The sequence below is a fragment of the Peromyscus maniculatus genome, chromosome 22 (genome assembly GCF_049852395.1).
Source record: "Peromyscus maniculatus bairdii isolate BWxNUB_F1_BW_parent chromosome 22, HU_Pman_BW_mat_3.1, whole genome shotgun sequence".
Lineage (NCBI taxonomy): Eukaryota > Metazoa > Chordata > Mammalia > Rodentia > Cricetidae > Peromyscus > Peromyscus maniculatus.
In genome coordinates, this window is record NC_134873.1 from 23,644,192 (window position 1) to 23,660,115 (window position 15,924).

At 47.4% G+C, this 15,924-nt stretch overlaps 1 long non-coding RNA gene across 1 annotated transcript; it reads left to right on the plus strand.

The window, feature by feature from the left end:
* The first annotated feature begins 11,632 nt into the window (after positions 1–11,632).
* Positions 11,633–15,605, plus strand: LOC121825067 (uncharacterized). Its single transcript, XR_013047047.1, has 3 exons — positions 11,633–11,745; positions 12,218–12,287; positions 15,350–15,605. It is a non-coding gene; the product is annotated as an uncharacterized LOC121825067 (long non-coding RNA).
* Positions 15,606–15,924: the final 319 nt, after the last annotated feature.

Below are 15,924 nucleotides of genomic sequence, written 5' to 3' on the forward strand. Positions count from 1 at the left end.
TCTCTCTTTGCTTTTTGATTAATTTGGCTAGTGGTTTGTCTATCTTGTTGATTTTTTCAAAGAACCAACTCTTTGTTTCATTGATTTTTTGTATTGTTCTCTTGTTTTCTATTTCGTTGATTTCAGCCCTCAATTTGATTATTTCCTGGCGTCTATTTCTCCTGGGTGAGTTTGTTTCTTTTTGTTCTAGAGCTTTCAGTTGTGCTGTTAATTCATTGGTATGGGATTGCTCCATCTTCTTTATGTGTGCATTTAGAGCTATGAATTTTCCTCTTAGCACTGCTTTCATAGTGTCCCATAAGTTTGGGTATGTTGTACTTTCATTTTCATTGAATTCTAGGAACTCTTTAATTTCTGTCTTTATTTCTTCCTTGACCCATTGATGTTTCAGGTGGGTATTATTCAGTTTCCATGAGTTTGTGGGTTTTCTATAATTTTTGTTGTTATTGAGTTCTAACTTTAAGGCATGGTGGTCTGATAAGATACAGGAGGTTATTCCAATTTTTTTGTATCTGTTGAGATTTGTTTTGTGTCCAAGCATGTGGTCAATTTTTGAGAAGGTTCCATGGGGTGTTGAGAAGAAGGTATATTCTTTTGTGTTAGGATGGAATATTCTGTAGATATCTGTTAGGTCCATTTGAGTCATAACATCTGTTAGGTCCTTTATTTCTTTGTTAAGTTTCAGTCTGGTAGATCTATCTTTTGGTGAGAGTGGTGTGTTAAAGTCTCCCACTACTAATGTGTGGGGTTTGATGTGCATTTTAAACTTTAGTAGTGTTTCTTTTATGAATGTGGGTGCTTTTGTATTTGGAGCATAAATGTTTAGAATCGAGACTTCATCTTGGTGGATTTTTCCTGTGATGAATATGTAATGTCCATCCTGGTCTCTTTTGATTGATTTTAGTTTGAAGTCTATTTTATTAGATATTAGGATAGCTACACCAGCTTGTTTCTTAGGTCCATTTGCTTGGAAAACCTTTTCCCAGCCCTTTACTCGGAGGTAGTGTCTGTCTTTGGAGTTAAGGTGTGTTTCTTGTATGCAGCATATGGATGGGTCCTGTTTTCTAATCCATTCTGTTAGCCTGTGTCTTTTTATAGGTGAGTTGAGACCATTGATATTGATGGATATTAATGACCAGTGATTGTTAATTCCTGTTATTTTTTTGGTTGTGTTGTGTTGTCCTTCTGTGGTGTATGTTGGTGTAGGATTATCTATTGCTTGATTTTTCATGGATGTGTTTAGCTTCTTTGGGTTGAATTTTCCCTTCTAGTGCTTTCTGTAGGGCTGGGTTTGTGGACAGGTATTGATTAAATCTGGTTTTATCCTGGAATATTTTGTTTACTCCGCCTATGGTGATTAAGAGTTTTGCTGGGTATAATAGTCTGGGTTGGCATCCATGGTCTCTTAGTGTCTGCATGAGGTTTGTCCATGATCTTCTATCTTTCATAGTCTCTATTGAGTAGTCTGGTGTTATTCTGATGGGTTTGCCTTTATATGTTACTTGGTCCTTTTCCTTTGCAGCTCTTAATATTTTTTCTTTATTCTGTGTGTTTAGTGTTTTGATTATTATGTGGCGAGGGGACTTTTTTTTTGGATCCAGCCTATTCGGTGTTCTGTAAGCTTCTTGTATCTTCATAGGTATTTCTTTCTTTAGGTTAGGAAAGTTTTCTTCTATGATTTTGTTGAATATATTTTCTGTGCCTTTGAGTTGGTATTCTTCTCCTTCTTCTATCCCTATTATTCTTAGGTTTGGTCTTTTCATGGTGTCCCAAATTTCCTGGACGTTTTGTGTTAGGACTTTTTTGTCTTTATTGTTTTCTTTGACTGACGAATCTATTTTCTCTATCGTGTCTTCAGTGTCAGAGATTCTCTGTTCCATCTCTTGCAATCGGTTGGTTATGCTTGTTTCTGTAGTTCCTGTTCGTTTTGTCAGGATTTCTATTTCCAGCATTCCCTCAGCATGTGTTTTCTTTATTGTCTCAAATTCATTTTTCAGATCTTGGAATGTTTCTTTCATCTGTTTAATTGCTTTTTCTTGGCTTTCTTTGATTTCTTCCCATTTTTTGTTCGTTTTTTCTTCCATTTCTTTAAGGGAGTTTTTTATTTCCTCTTTAATGGAGTTTTTCATTTCCTCTTTAAGGGAAGTTTTTATTTCCTCTTTAAGGGAGTTTTTTATTTCCTCTTTAAGGAAAGTTTTTATTTCCTCTTTAAGGTAGTTTTTCAATTCCTCTTTAAGGAAAGTTTTTATTTCCTCATTGAGGGAATGTTTTATTTCTTCTTTAAGGGCCTCTATCATCTTCTTAATGTCATTTTTAGGGTTGATTTCTTCTGCTTCTTCTGTCATGGTATGTTTAGGTCTTGCAGGTGTAGAATCACTAGGTTCTGATGTTGCCATATAGGTCTTTATGTTGTTGCCTGTATTTTTGCACTGGCGTCTGCTCATCTCTTCCTCTGTGAGGTGCAGGTGGTGTCTGTGTCTGAGAGTGCCTCTCTTGTTCTAATTTTTAGTCTTGGTTTAGTAGTGGTTCTTGGTTAAATTGGTGCTATTGGGCTATTTCTTCAGGGGCAGCTGATTTCGATCGGTGAATTATATACTTATGATTCTGGTGATCTGGTTTGGTGTCTGGGTAGCGCCTTCTTCTGTGTTCTCAGGTCACTTTTTGTTCATTTGTCAACTCCTCAGCTGATCTTGTTTCTTCAGACTTTAAACTGTAGGCATCTGAATCCTCTCCCAGATGGGTTTCAGCTGAGCAGGGTAGTCTCACCAACACCTCCAAGTTGTTGGGTTTCACAGGATCAGCAGCTGGGCCCTGGGTTGTCCTCAGATGGAGTGTTCAGATTCGTTCTGGTTCTGACCCACGGAGATAGCTTCTTCCCCAGTTGTTGGGGTTAGGGGCGTCCCTGTTCCAAGCTGCGTCTGCTTGTCTCAGTCCCTGGGCCTGTTTACCTCTGCGGTCCTCCGCCGGGCCTGTGGTCCCTGTCAGCTGCCGCTGGTTCTGTCTGCCTCTGGGGGCCGCCACCGGGCCTGAATGTCCCTGTCGGCCGCTGCATGTCTACCTCAGCGGGATGCCGCTGGGTCCGTCTACCTCCACAGGCCGCCGCCACAGGCCTACCTGCGTCTGCTTGTCTCCGCCGCCGGGCCTGTCTACCTCTGTGGACTGCCGCTGGGCCTGAATGTCTCTGCCGGCTGCCGCCGGGTCTGAATATCCCTGTCGGCTGCCGCCGCTGGGCACGTTCTACCTCAGCGGGCTGTTGCTGGGCCCATCTACCTCCGCGGGCCGCCGCCGCAGGCCTACCTGCGTCTGCTTGTCTCTGCCGCCGGGCCTGTCTACCTCTGTGGGCCGCTGCTGGGCCTGAATGTCTCTGCCGGCTGCCGCCGGGCCTGAATGTCTCTGCCGGCTGCCGCCGGGCCTGAATGTCCCTGTTGGCCGCTGCCGCCGGGACCGTTTACCTCAGCGGGCCGCTGCTGGGCCCGTCTACCTCTGTGGGCCGCCGCTGGGCCTGAGTGTCTCTGCCAGCTGCCGCCGGGTCTGAATATCCCTGTCGGCTGCCGCCGCTGGGCCCGTCTACCTCCACGGGCCCCCGCCACAGGCCTCCATTTATAATTTATATTCAGCCTCTAAGTCATTTATTTGGGACTGGGTGGTTGGGGCATGGAAACATCTGTTTACAGCCAGCATGGAGTAAGAGTGAAAGTAAGATATGCAGAGGTAAGAAAAAGAAAAAGCCCAGAGGCAAAAGGTAGATGGGATAATTTAAGAAAAGCTGGCTAGGAACAAGCCAAGCTAAGGCTGGGCATTCATAAGTAAGAATAAGTCTCTGTGTGTGTATTTGGGAGCTGGGTGGCGGACCCCCAAAGAACAAAGAGCCAAAAGAGTAAAGAGTAAAAAGTCAACAATGACGGAGCTAGACATGCCACCAGAGAGCCAAGAACAGTGCAGGTTCCCTGCAGCTGGGGCACCAACTGTTAACAGGGCAGTGAGCTGGCCATTATTTCCTTCTAAGCCCGTGGGCTACATTCACTTCTCAGGAGCAGGGCCAATCCCAGACTCCCGTGGAGTGGTCCCAGACGAGGAGGGGGGGTGCATAGTCAGTATCAGGCAGGAAAGAGCTCACTCTGGGCCACGCCCACCCTGGTTTTCCATCCTGAGTTGGAAAGCCTGCCCAGGAACGGTTGGCACCCAGCTGAGCCAACCTCTGGACGCCTGTTGCTCAAGTTGTGCATCCCTGTTGGGGTTGTTGCCCTACCATCTGCTGCTGCCTTGTCCTCCTGCACCCCCTCCCCCATTGCTCTATGTCCCTTTCTGGTCACCCTCAGTTTGGGGGAGTACATCCCCCAGCCATTTCCAGAGGAAGGTTCCGTGGAAGGGGATTTTCTTGTGATACCATGTGTCTAGCGTGTCCTTGTTCTCACATGAAGATGAGATGCTCTAGGCAGGTTTCTTGGAGTCTTTCCCTGTTTTGTGTTCCAGCACTGTTGACAAGATCATCAAACCCTCATGCTTTATGGCCCCCCTGTAAAGCTTGTAGAAGTGGTTTTGAAGCTGATTTATTTTATGTGCATGGGCGTTTTGCCTACATGTGTGCCTGTGCGCCATGTTGCATACCTTGTGCCCGAGGAAGCCGGAAGAGGGTGCTGGATGCCCTGGAACTGTTGTGAGCCACCGTGGGGCTGCTGGGAATCGAACTCTGGTCCTCTGGAAGAGCAGCCAGTGCTCACCTGCTGAGTGGGCCACCACTCCAGCCTTGTTTGGACATGTTTTTTTGTCTTGGTTTTCTGAAGTTTCCCTTTTGTGTGCTTGGCACGGCATGGGGCTGTTTTCAAGCCCTGCCAGGGCTCTTGCCTTCTGCAATTTCTGTTATTGTGGTATTAGATAGCTTGGATGGATATTCCAGTATTTTAAATATTTCTTTTTCCTTTTTCCCTTTCCCTCTCTCATCTCCCTCCCCCCACCCCGCTTCCTTCTCTCCTCCCTTCTTCTCCTAGCCTATCACTCCTCCCCCATCCCCTCTTTTACACAGACTCTCAAGTATCTTAGCTGCAAACTTGCTACATACCCGAGGATGACCTTGAACTTTGGAACCTCTTCCTGCCTTTGCCTCCCATGTTCTGGGGTTACAGGCAGGCACCACACGCCTGGCTTAGGAGTTATGGGGATGGATACCCAGGCTTCCTGCATGATAGGCGAACACTGAAATACACCCCCAGCCCTATTTTTCATCTTTCTCCTGTCTTCTATCTTGTGATTCGTTTTCCTTCGTTTCTAGATCACCTGAACCTTATCTACCACTCCTTCTCTTGCTGCTGCCGTGGTTTTAGTTGGCAAGGGCATTTCGCTTTCGTTCTTAGCGTGTTGGTTTTCATTATTACTCTAGGGTGGGGCTTGCCAAACACAGACTGAGCTGGGGAGGGACCTGGGTTTGCCTTTTCCAGGGACTCCCCAGCATCCAGATGAAAGGTTTCTTCCTGAGCCGGCCAGCCTTTTCAGAGCTTCCTCTCTCTACTCTCTCTCTCCAGGGTAGAGCGAGCTCTGTGTAGAGTTTAGTAGCAGTGAGAGGCGGGTGCTGAGGCGGGGTCTCTGCTTGTACATGGTGTTCTCTGCTTGTACATGGTGTTCTCTGCTTGTACATGGTGGTCTCTGCTTGTACATGGTGTTCTCTGCTTGTACATGGTGTTCTCTGCTTGTACATGGTGTTCTCTGCTTGTACATGGTGTTCTCTGCTTGTACATGGTGGTCTCTGCTTGTACATGGTGTTCTCTGCTTGTACATGGTGGTCTCTGCTTGTACATGGTGTTCTCTGCTTGTACATGGTGTTCTCTGCTTGTACATGGTGTTCTCTGCTTGTACATGGTGGTCTCTGCTTGTACATGGTGGCCTCTGCTTGTACATGGTGGCCTCTGCTTGTACATGATCCTTACTATTTCTTCTCAGCTGAGCCCCACAGCTCAGTGAGTGGGGAAGTGAAGCAAAGGGACAAAAGAGTTTTCCTTCTTCTCTCCCTCCCTTTTCTCTCTCTCCTCTTCTTCCTCCTCTTCCTCTCTCTTCTTCTCCACAACCCCCCCTCCACCCCCCAGCTCCTCCGACTTCTCCATTGTGCTGGTGCTAGATCCTATGGCCATGCACATGGCAGGGAGGTGCTCTACCCCTGAGGGGTATCTCAGTCCCTGTCACTGTTTGCTGGGCACCTTTCACTGGCCTCCATTTGAACTCCCTCTTTATCCCCCCTGTAAAGATTCTGATCAGTAGGGTTAGAATTCAGATTGCATCCATTCTAAATTCCCTACCCAGCCCAGGAACTGGCTTTCTTCATCACCACCACCATCATCATCATCACCACCACCACCATCATCATCATCATCACATCACCATCACCACCACCATCATCATCATCACTATCATCATCATCACATCATTATCATCACCATCATCATCACCACCACCACCATCATCACATCATCATCATCATCACCATCATCATCACATCATCACCATCACCACCACCATCATCATCATCATCACATCATCATCACCACCACCACCACCACCACCACCATCATCATATCATCATCATCACCATCATCACCACCACCAGCACCATCATCATCATCATCTCCTCTTCTTCCTCCTTGCCCCTCTCACCTGCTTGTTCCTTTCATTCTTGTGGCTTGTGTTCTTTTAAAGGTCGCTATTGTCACTACTGTGAGATGTTGGGAAGGAGGGATCACAAGTGTGCTAAACTGCCACTTTAACTGGAACCCTCCCGTATCCCTCCTCTTCAGTCCCGACATCTTGAGGTTGGGGGGATTTCCCCTCCTGCCCTGTCTCCTCAAACACACCACTTCCCTTCCCTGTCTCTCTGGTACCTCCAACTCAACCCTCAGATTGGCGCCTTCCTGTCTTCTTCCCAGTGGTTCCACGCTCATCTGAAGCCTGCATATCCTACGGAACTAACTGGAAATTTCTAGAGGGGTGACTGTCCTGTTAGCAGAAGTCCCTAGGGCCTGGGCTGATCCTAGATGGGGAAGAGTTGGCCCATCTGTGGGTATTCCCAGTGCCCTGTAATCAGTGTTGGGACACAGGAAACAGAGACGACTAGGGTGAAAACAGAGACAGGATGACTAGCCAGTCAGCTGTGGTGTCAGGGGAGAGCAGGATGAGCCAACAGAGCTAAGTCATGGAGAATGAGTAGCTGTTGGGCCAGTGAAGGCAGATGGGAGGAGAAAGCTGATTCAGGCAGGCCCTCTGAGTCCGTGCTGGTGCCGTGTGCGAGGTGGAGCTGTGCTAACCAACCTGCGCATATGGTAGGGAGGCAAAGCACACCGGGTTCTGTGCATCTAGCTGCTGAGTCAGCATGCTGCTAGCTAGAGAGGGGGCAGCCAGGGCAGGGTGCGGCATGATCCACAGAGGGGCAATAATGGCCTCCCATCTACATCCTCCTCCTACTGTTGCTGTTTCCCGGCGCCAGGATACCTCACGGATGTGATTCGGGACCCTGAGATGGAGAGATCATTCTGGATTGTCTGGTGGCCTGGGGTGGACCAGCCCCAATTTTTATGACCCAGGGTACTCTTGAGTAGGGAGTAGTGGGAAATATTTAGATAGAAAGAGATACCTAGATGATGTGAGGGAAGATGGAAACACAGGATAGCCTCGGGAGGGCCTGGGTCAAAACCCACCAGCCCAGAACTTTATTCAAAAGGGCCTTTTATAACAATGCCAAGGGGAGGGGCAAAAGATCTCCCCCTTGCTAGACACAGCCAAGTGTAGACCCTTCCAAACACCTGGTACCCAGGCCTGTGGTCCAATCATCCTCTTATGCAGTCCTGCTGGGTAAAGCCACTAGGAAACCATGGTGGGTTCCAACCGTGGCCCAGAGGAATCACAAGGGTCCTCAGAAGAGGTGAGCAAGAGGGAAGAGGCAAGAATGGGATGTGGGGGATGTGGTGATGAAAACAGAGGCCAGAGAACGAGATGCGAATATGCTGCTCTTCAGCTCTGAAGAGGAAGGGGAGGGGTCTAGAAGCAAGACTGGCAGCCGTATGAAGCCGGCAAAGAGCAGGACTGCATCCTGGAGTAGACAGGATCGGAACCCTCCTGGCATCCTGTTTTTCTCCATAAGGACCCATTCTGGAACTCCTGACCTCCAGAATGATGAGTCACTGGTGCTGAGCTGCGACATAAGGCCATGGTGGTTGGTTGTGGCAATCATAAGAACACTATAGGAGCTGTGGAATCCAAAAAGGGACTGAGGTGCCTGGAGCCTAGCTAGGGTGAGTGGGATGGGCAAAAGAAGCCAGGCAGGTAGGCAGGGACGACAGGCCTTCCTAAATCATAAACATTTGCCTCAGGTGGAAGGCTCCTGGTTCAGAAGGGTCCCTGCTTTGGAAGACAGGATAAGAGAAAATGGGAGCATAATGGCAAAGGGAGGGGTACTTCAGGGTCAGGGACAGAGCCTGGGAAAGCAGAGCCTGGAGACGTGAGCCACACAAAAGGACAAATTCCTCTCCTTTCCTGCCTCACCCAGCGGTAGGGTCAAAGGCCCCAAAGGGCCACCCCAGATAAGGGAATGACTTAGTATAGACAATAAATTCTGGGAAGGTTCCCAAGGGCTCAGCTGGAAAAGAATAATTAGCTTCTTGTGTGCCCAGCAGCATGCCTACACACACACCACACCACACAACACCACACCTCTACCTGAAAGTGTTCTAGCATGCGTAAGGCCTTCGTTCTTATCAGTTTCCTTTCTCACAGTCTTGGGAAAGATGCTAACCCTTGTAAGTCACAGGACCCAAGGCATGGCCCTAGGGATTCATCTGATGCCAGGCTTTCAAAAATGGCTCCCTTTGGGGTACCCAAGGCAAGGGATTCTTTTCTTTTTCTTTCTTTCTTTTTTTTTTTTTTGAGATGGGGTTTCTCTGGGTAGCCCTGGCTGTCCTGGAACTCACTCTGTAGACCAGGCTGGCCTCAAACTCAGAGATCTTTCTGCCCCTACCTCCCAAGTGCTGGGATTAAAGGTGCGCGCCACCACTGCCTGGTTCAGCCAAGGGATTCTTTTTTTTTGGTTTTTCGAGACAGGGTTTCTCTGTGTAGCTTTGCGCCTTTCCTGGAACTCACTTGGTAGCCCAGGCTGGCCTCGAACTCACAGAGATCCGTCTGGCTCTGCCTCCCGAGTGCTGGGATTAAAGGTGTGCGCCACCACTGCCCGGCTTGCCAAGGGATTCTTAAGTTAAACTTTAGACACTTGTGCTGAAAGATGCAAGCCTTAGCCTCAGGGGTGTGCAGCACTCTGCCCTCCCCTCCACCTTGCCACCTAGGATCTCCTGAAGTTTGTTCCTGCTCTCTCAGAACCTCCCGGGCTCATCCCTCCGCCGACACCTGGCTCTCCCAGCCACACACCTTCTCTTCAGTCTGCTCTGCTTGGTAATGGAATCAGATCCTCTGGGCACATCAACAAACACACCTTTCTTTCTTTCTTTCTTTCTTTCTTTCTTTCTTTCTTTCTTTCTTTCTTTCTTTCTTTCTTTCTCTCTCTCTCTCTCTCTCTCTCTCTCTCTCTCTCTTCCTTCCTTCCTTCCTTCTTTCCTTCCTTCTGTCTCTCTCCTTCCTTCTTTCCTTCTTTCTTTGGTTTGTTTGTTTGTTTTGCTTTATTGAGACAGCTTATCAGTGTATAGCCCTGGCTGTTCTGGAGCTTGCTATGTAGACCAGGCTGGCCTCAAACTCACAGAGATCCTTCTGCCTCTTGACAAGAACCTGTCAAATGTGAGGATGCAGGAGCCAGGATCTGAGGAGTCCGACTCTACCCCTCACCAGCTGTGAGATCCTTTGAAAGGCAAAGGCCAAGAGAGGCCACCCCTCTCCAGCTGACTCAAGCAAATGTGGTTTATGAGGGATCCTGCTCCTGAACCACTTTGTGCTGGAGTTCAGGCAAGGCTTTACCCAGGACTCAGATAGTGGAACCCAGGCCAGGCTTCCCGCTTTCCACCTCAGGCTCACTTCCCTCTGTGAATGTTTTCAGACAGACCCTGTCCTGTCCTCTCAATATGGCTGTAATCCCCAGACAACATGCCACTTTGTCAAATTATTCACATTTAAATGGGTATAAGCACAGAAACCCAAATAGATCTAAATCAATTATGTATTGTATAAAATGCAATTAGATATATGCTATTTATACTTTATCCAATCTATTCTATATATTTATGTATTTTAGACATAGACATAGTATAGTTTTTTTGTTTTTTTTTTTTTTTTTTTTTTTTACGTATTATGCTGGTTGGTTCTTGTCAGCTTGACACAAACCTAGACATGTGTGGGAACAGGAAAATCATAATTGAATTTCCATGAGATAAAATTTAGTTTTATCTCATGCCTCCATGAGATTGTCTGTTGGCAAGTCTGTGGGGAATTTTCTTAATTAGTGATTGATGGATATGGGAGGGCCCACCTCACTGTGGGTAGTGCCACCCCTGGACAGGTGGTCGTGGGGTGTATAAGAAAGCAGGCGGAGAAAGCCAGGAGAAACAAGCCAGTAAGCAGCATCCCTTCATGCCTTCCGCTTCAGTTCCTACCTCCAGGATCTTGCCCTGACTTCCTTCAGTGATGGACTGTGAGGGGGCCACTCTAAGATGAAATAAACCCTTTCCTCCCCAGTTGTTTGTGGCCATAGTGTCTCATCACAGCAACAGCAACCTTAACTGAGACATGCATTTTACACAAAATGTGCAAATTAACATTAAATGAGTTTGAACTTATATAAATATTGAACATAGTTAAAAGAGAAAAGGGGAAAAGAGTCATTTTAAAATAAAGTATTATTGCTTCTCCATCTTTTGGCAAAGATCAAGCATGAAATGAAGTGTCATCTTCTTCCTCCTCCTCCTCCTCCTCCTCCTCCTCCTCCTTCCTGGGTCTTCTGGCCACAGCACAGGGTTATGATAATTGTAGATTAGAAGGAAAACATTGTAAAGTTCTGTAAGTGTTACACATCAGGTAGGTAAGACTGATATGTCCTTGATCCAACATTTTTACTTCTATATATACATGAAAAATAATGTATGTACATCATTATGATATAATAGTGAACAATTTAAAAGTCAATGTCCAGCAAAATAGGCAGCTAGCTAAACAGGACGTTTCTCTGCTGAATATTAGGCACTCAGTAACTTGAGCAGAACGACTCGTGATTTGGAATGGGCTCCGAGGTGTTAAATGAGAAAAAGGACACAGAATATTGTGTGACCCTTCATGCAAGGGAGTGAGTGTCTGTACGCATGTGTGCATGTATGTGCACAAATTGGTTTTATGCACAAAACATGCTATATCTGGAAGGCATAAAATATAAGACAGAGTGGTTTCTCCTGGAAGGTCCATGGAGTGGACTTTCTGAATTTAACACTCTTTTAAAGCACTTCAAAATACTGGGAAAAAATGCCTAAGTGAATGAAGGCTTAGACCAGAGTGCGGCTGGCCTGTGATGACGTGAAATGAATCGTACGCCATTACTCCCATCCCTCACACCCCTGCCCAAGGCTGACTTAGTGCCTCCCTGTGCCCTCACTATATTGAGCCACAATCCCCTAAAATCCTATGGTGTCATAATTGCCTATTTCCATCTCTCTGCCTTCCTGGACCACATATAACTTCAGGAAAGCTTCCTGCCTCTAACAGGCCCTTGGCATGCAATGGGCACGCGTCTGTAAATGACACATAGATTCCCTGACATCCGTCTGGGAGAAGAATGAGGTCTGGTTCTCCTCTCTGAGAAATCCACGGGCAGAGGGAGGGAAAAGTATGATGGGTGTGAGTGAAAAAGAGAAAGAAAGGGGGAAAGAACGTGACTGGTCCTGGGTAGAGTGGAGGAGAAGGCTTATTATAGAGCATAGCCAGAGGCAGGGGCATCTGGGAGAGTCCAGAGTGGACCTGACCCGGAGCCATCAGGGGAGATGGAGAGGGGAGAGAGAGGATCCAGGTGCAGCAGCCAGGAGGCCCAAAGGAGAGCCGAAAAGAGCATGTAACCAAAATGGTTGGACTATATAAGGGAAGGGCAGCTGCGGGAAGCGCAGCCCAGCTCTTGGGCTGGATAAGTTTAGGGTGGGAGTGGGGTGTGCCATCCAGGAAGGCCCTGTCACAGGAAGGGTCTGAGGCATACAGGGAGAGCCTGGCAGCCAGTGTCCGCTTTGATATGTTAAGCAGGCACCTTGGCCATTTGTTTCAGTTTGAAAGCTGATGGTATGAGTCTTCCCGGGACAACAGGCTGCATTTAGCAAAGACACCGAGACTCGCGGGTAAGCTTTGGGAAAAGTGCCTGATAACGGTTTGAATCTGAAATTCCTATAGTCTCATGCATTTGAGCAGTTGGAACCCAGCTGGTAATGCTGTTTGGGGAGGCTGTGGAACCTTTAGGCAGCAGGACCTAGCTGGAGGATGTTGGTTGCTGTGGGCTGGACTCTTGATGGGTTACAACCCAGCCTCAGTTCTGGTCCAAAGAGACCTGTTTCCTAATCCACCACGATGTGAGAAAGCAGCTTCCTGCTCCTGCCGCCAAGATAAGAGCTGTTTCCAGCATCATCCCTGTAATGATGGACAGTTTCTTCTTAAACTGGGAGCTGAAATAATCTGCGCCCCGCCCCCTTACATTTTTCCTTCTGGCGATAAGGGAAGTAACTAATACAGCATCCTAGAACCAAGTCAGGGTTGCAGCTAGGAGGTGGTGTGTGGGCCTCCCCAAAGGTAGCAGTTGGAAAGGATTAACCATGAAGGTTGCAACAGAAAGGATCCCATGTGGTAAAGGCAGAAAACAGGGGGACACACAGACTTGACCAGGCATGTACTTTCTTGATTCACTCTTCCCGGAGGCAGATGAGAGGGGCCATGACCTTTCTACTGAACCACAGACCTCAGCATCAGAGCCCTGCTGGGAGGGCTCAGTGGCACAGAAGCCTAACGCTCAGCTGCTGGGTCAACACATGAAGATGGATCCAGGGGAAGCCAGCCAGAACCCCTGCATCTTTCTCCAGCCCAAAGACACCTTCAGCTAGTGCAGGAAAAAAAGAAAGAAGGAAGGAAGGAAGGAAGGAAGGAAGGAAGGAAGGAAGGAAGGAAGGAAGGAAGGAAGAAAGGGATGTTCTTGTCCCACCCTGTCTTCTAAGGAAGGTTTTACTTGGGAGCTCCAAATTCATTGTTCTAGAGCAGTGTTTCTCAACCTGTGGGTCACAGCCCCTTTGGGGGTCTCATCAGATATCTTGCATATCAGATATGTACATTATAGTTCATAACAGTAGCAACATTACAGTTCTGAAGTAGCAACAAAATAATGTTAAGGTTGGGGGTCACCACAACATGAGGGACTGTATTAAATGGTCATGACATTAAGAAGGTTGAGAACCTCGGGGGAGACCTTGATCTGGAGGAGGTGGGAATGGGGGGGTGGGCTGGGGGGGAGGGGGAGGAGGGTGGGGGGAGAGCATGGGAATCTGTGGCTATTATGTGGAACTGAATGGTGTTGTAAAATAAATAAATAAATAAATAAATAAATAAATAAAAGAAAAAAAAAGGTTGAGAACCACTGGCCTAGAATAAATGCCTCAAAGGGACTCCACCGGCTTCTTGGTCCCTGTTACGAGAGAAGAGAACAGTCACGTTTAATATCAGGATGTGTATTGCCCTACAGTGAAACTCAGTGATAAGTATATCTGGCTTAGCATTATCTCCCGATAAACACTCTGGATAAATTATATGGAAGCTTAAGAAACGTGGAGTGTCCAAGAAAGGACTGTTATTCAAGGCAGAGGTCCTTGAGTACTGGTTTGGACTTTTGCTTGTTTGTTTTACCCCGTTGTGCTGGTAACTGAGCGTGTTTCCTTAGGCCCATTCCCTGCTGCGGTTCTCATGAAGCTAGCCTCCTAGGGAGGTAGGGACACATCTCGGGGCTGGCCAATCGGAGAGCTCTGTATCTCTAGTCATAAGGATTGGTTCACAATTGGGCATGCGCCTTCATGCGTGCTAGGTAGGCCAATCAGAGTCCTTTCTTGGTGGAGTGCTTGAGGAAGCTCCATGCTGAGATCAGTTTGATCCTGATCTAGATGGGAAATGGGAGTAGATGCAGGTAGAGTCCTGTTGGTATTATTCTGGCCTCTGTCGGTATATAGAGTCCTGTTGGTATTATTCAGCACCACCTGAAGCAAGATCAACTGTCAGTTCCTCAGTAGATTTATTATCGTCACTTACATCCTAAAAGGCCTAATTTATTTATTTGTTTGTTTATTTTTATGTGCATTGGTGTTTTGCCTGTGTAAGGGTTCTGGGTCCCCTGGAACTGTAGTTATGGACAGTTGTGAGCTGCCATGTGGGTGCTGGGAATTGAACTCGGTTCCTCTGAAAGAGCAGTCAGTATTCTTAACCGCTGAGCCATGCCTCCAGCCCCCAAGGCTGAATTTATTGTGTCTTTCAAAAAACCAAATGGAAATCTTTAATCATTTTCACTACTACTAATCATTTCATGATTCTTTAAGGCTGGGTTGACCGTCTTTTCTCTCAAGAAGTCTGCCCAAACCACGTTATTATGTAGACTGTGTAGTTCAGATTGCATTCTCTCATCCTGGTTTGTCTGTAAGATTATAATTAGGAGAGGAGGTAGAAGTTTCTGGACGCTGTGGATCCTTCCATGTAGCAGAGGAACGCCTAAAGTTAGGAGTGTCATGCTGGTTGTGAAGGTCTGTATACTGGAGTCACTCCTGGAGCAGAAGCAGGGTAGGAGAAAATGTGAAATGTGTGTGTGTGTGCATGCATGTGTGCGCGTTTTCCCCCGAGAGCAGAGGCAACGTGTGCATCCCTGTGTGTGGTGAGCAAGTGCAGGAGGACTGAGCAGAAAGTCAGGATCTCCAGGCAGCAGGACCAGCTCAGAGACAAGTTCCTGCATGGCTTGCAAGAGCCCTGAAGCCCAGGTGTGTGTGTGTGTGTGTGTGTGTGTGTGTGGTGCTGGACTCAGCAATGCCCTGTGTATGGAGTGAAGGGTGTAGTCTTGGGTGGGACTTTCTTTACATTTATTTTCCCAACTCAGCTTTAGCTCTTTACCCACCAAGACCTGGGTTTATTCGTTCCTGACTCCTGAGCTTCCAGATAGGGCTTGTATGACTCCAGGCATAGGAGTTGGCGCTAAAGGAACAAATGAAGGAATGAATAATAGGCTCCAGATGATGGGCTGGCTAGAGCATGCTTTCCTCCTTGGAGCATCCCAGTGGGGCACCCTTTCAACAGTCTAGTGGACCAGTGTGCCCCCCCTCTTTCTCTCTCTGTCTCTGACTCTCTCTGCCTCTGTCTCTTCTGCCCCCACCTTCTTCTCCTCTAGGTTTCAATTTGGACATGACATCACCAGGAAGCCTTCTCATGCATATGTCTGAAGAAGTGCCCCTCGAGGTGCCCACAGATTCTTCCTGCAGTTTGTGAAACTGCTCATCATCCAGTTGCATCATCAATCCCAGCATGCACGTTGGCATTGTTCTTCCTGTGGCATCCCAGAACAGAGATCTCTAAGGTTCTGTTTGGCCTTCCCCTCCATTTTATGGTCTCCATGGCTCAATGGCGAACACTTGTGTGGAGGATACGCACTGTGGACCATGGGTGGCTTCTCCTTACCATCACGGGGTCATTCACTGCCACTGCCCCGCATCGCAAAGGGGGATCAGGCTGTGCATGCTAGCCTGGAAAAGATCAGGATTCTAAATTCAAAGTCACATCTATACTGAAAACTTATCACTTTCACACCAAGGTAAGGTTGACAATTCAGGTTGAATTATGCGATGTTGGGGGCCATGATGAGTTTATTTACTTTCATAGCTCAGCTTTGTCTCTTTACCTACAGAGACCTGGGTTTAAGTTCCCAACTGGCCCAGCTTCTTCTATACAGGCTAGCACATTGCCAGA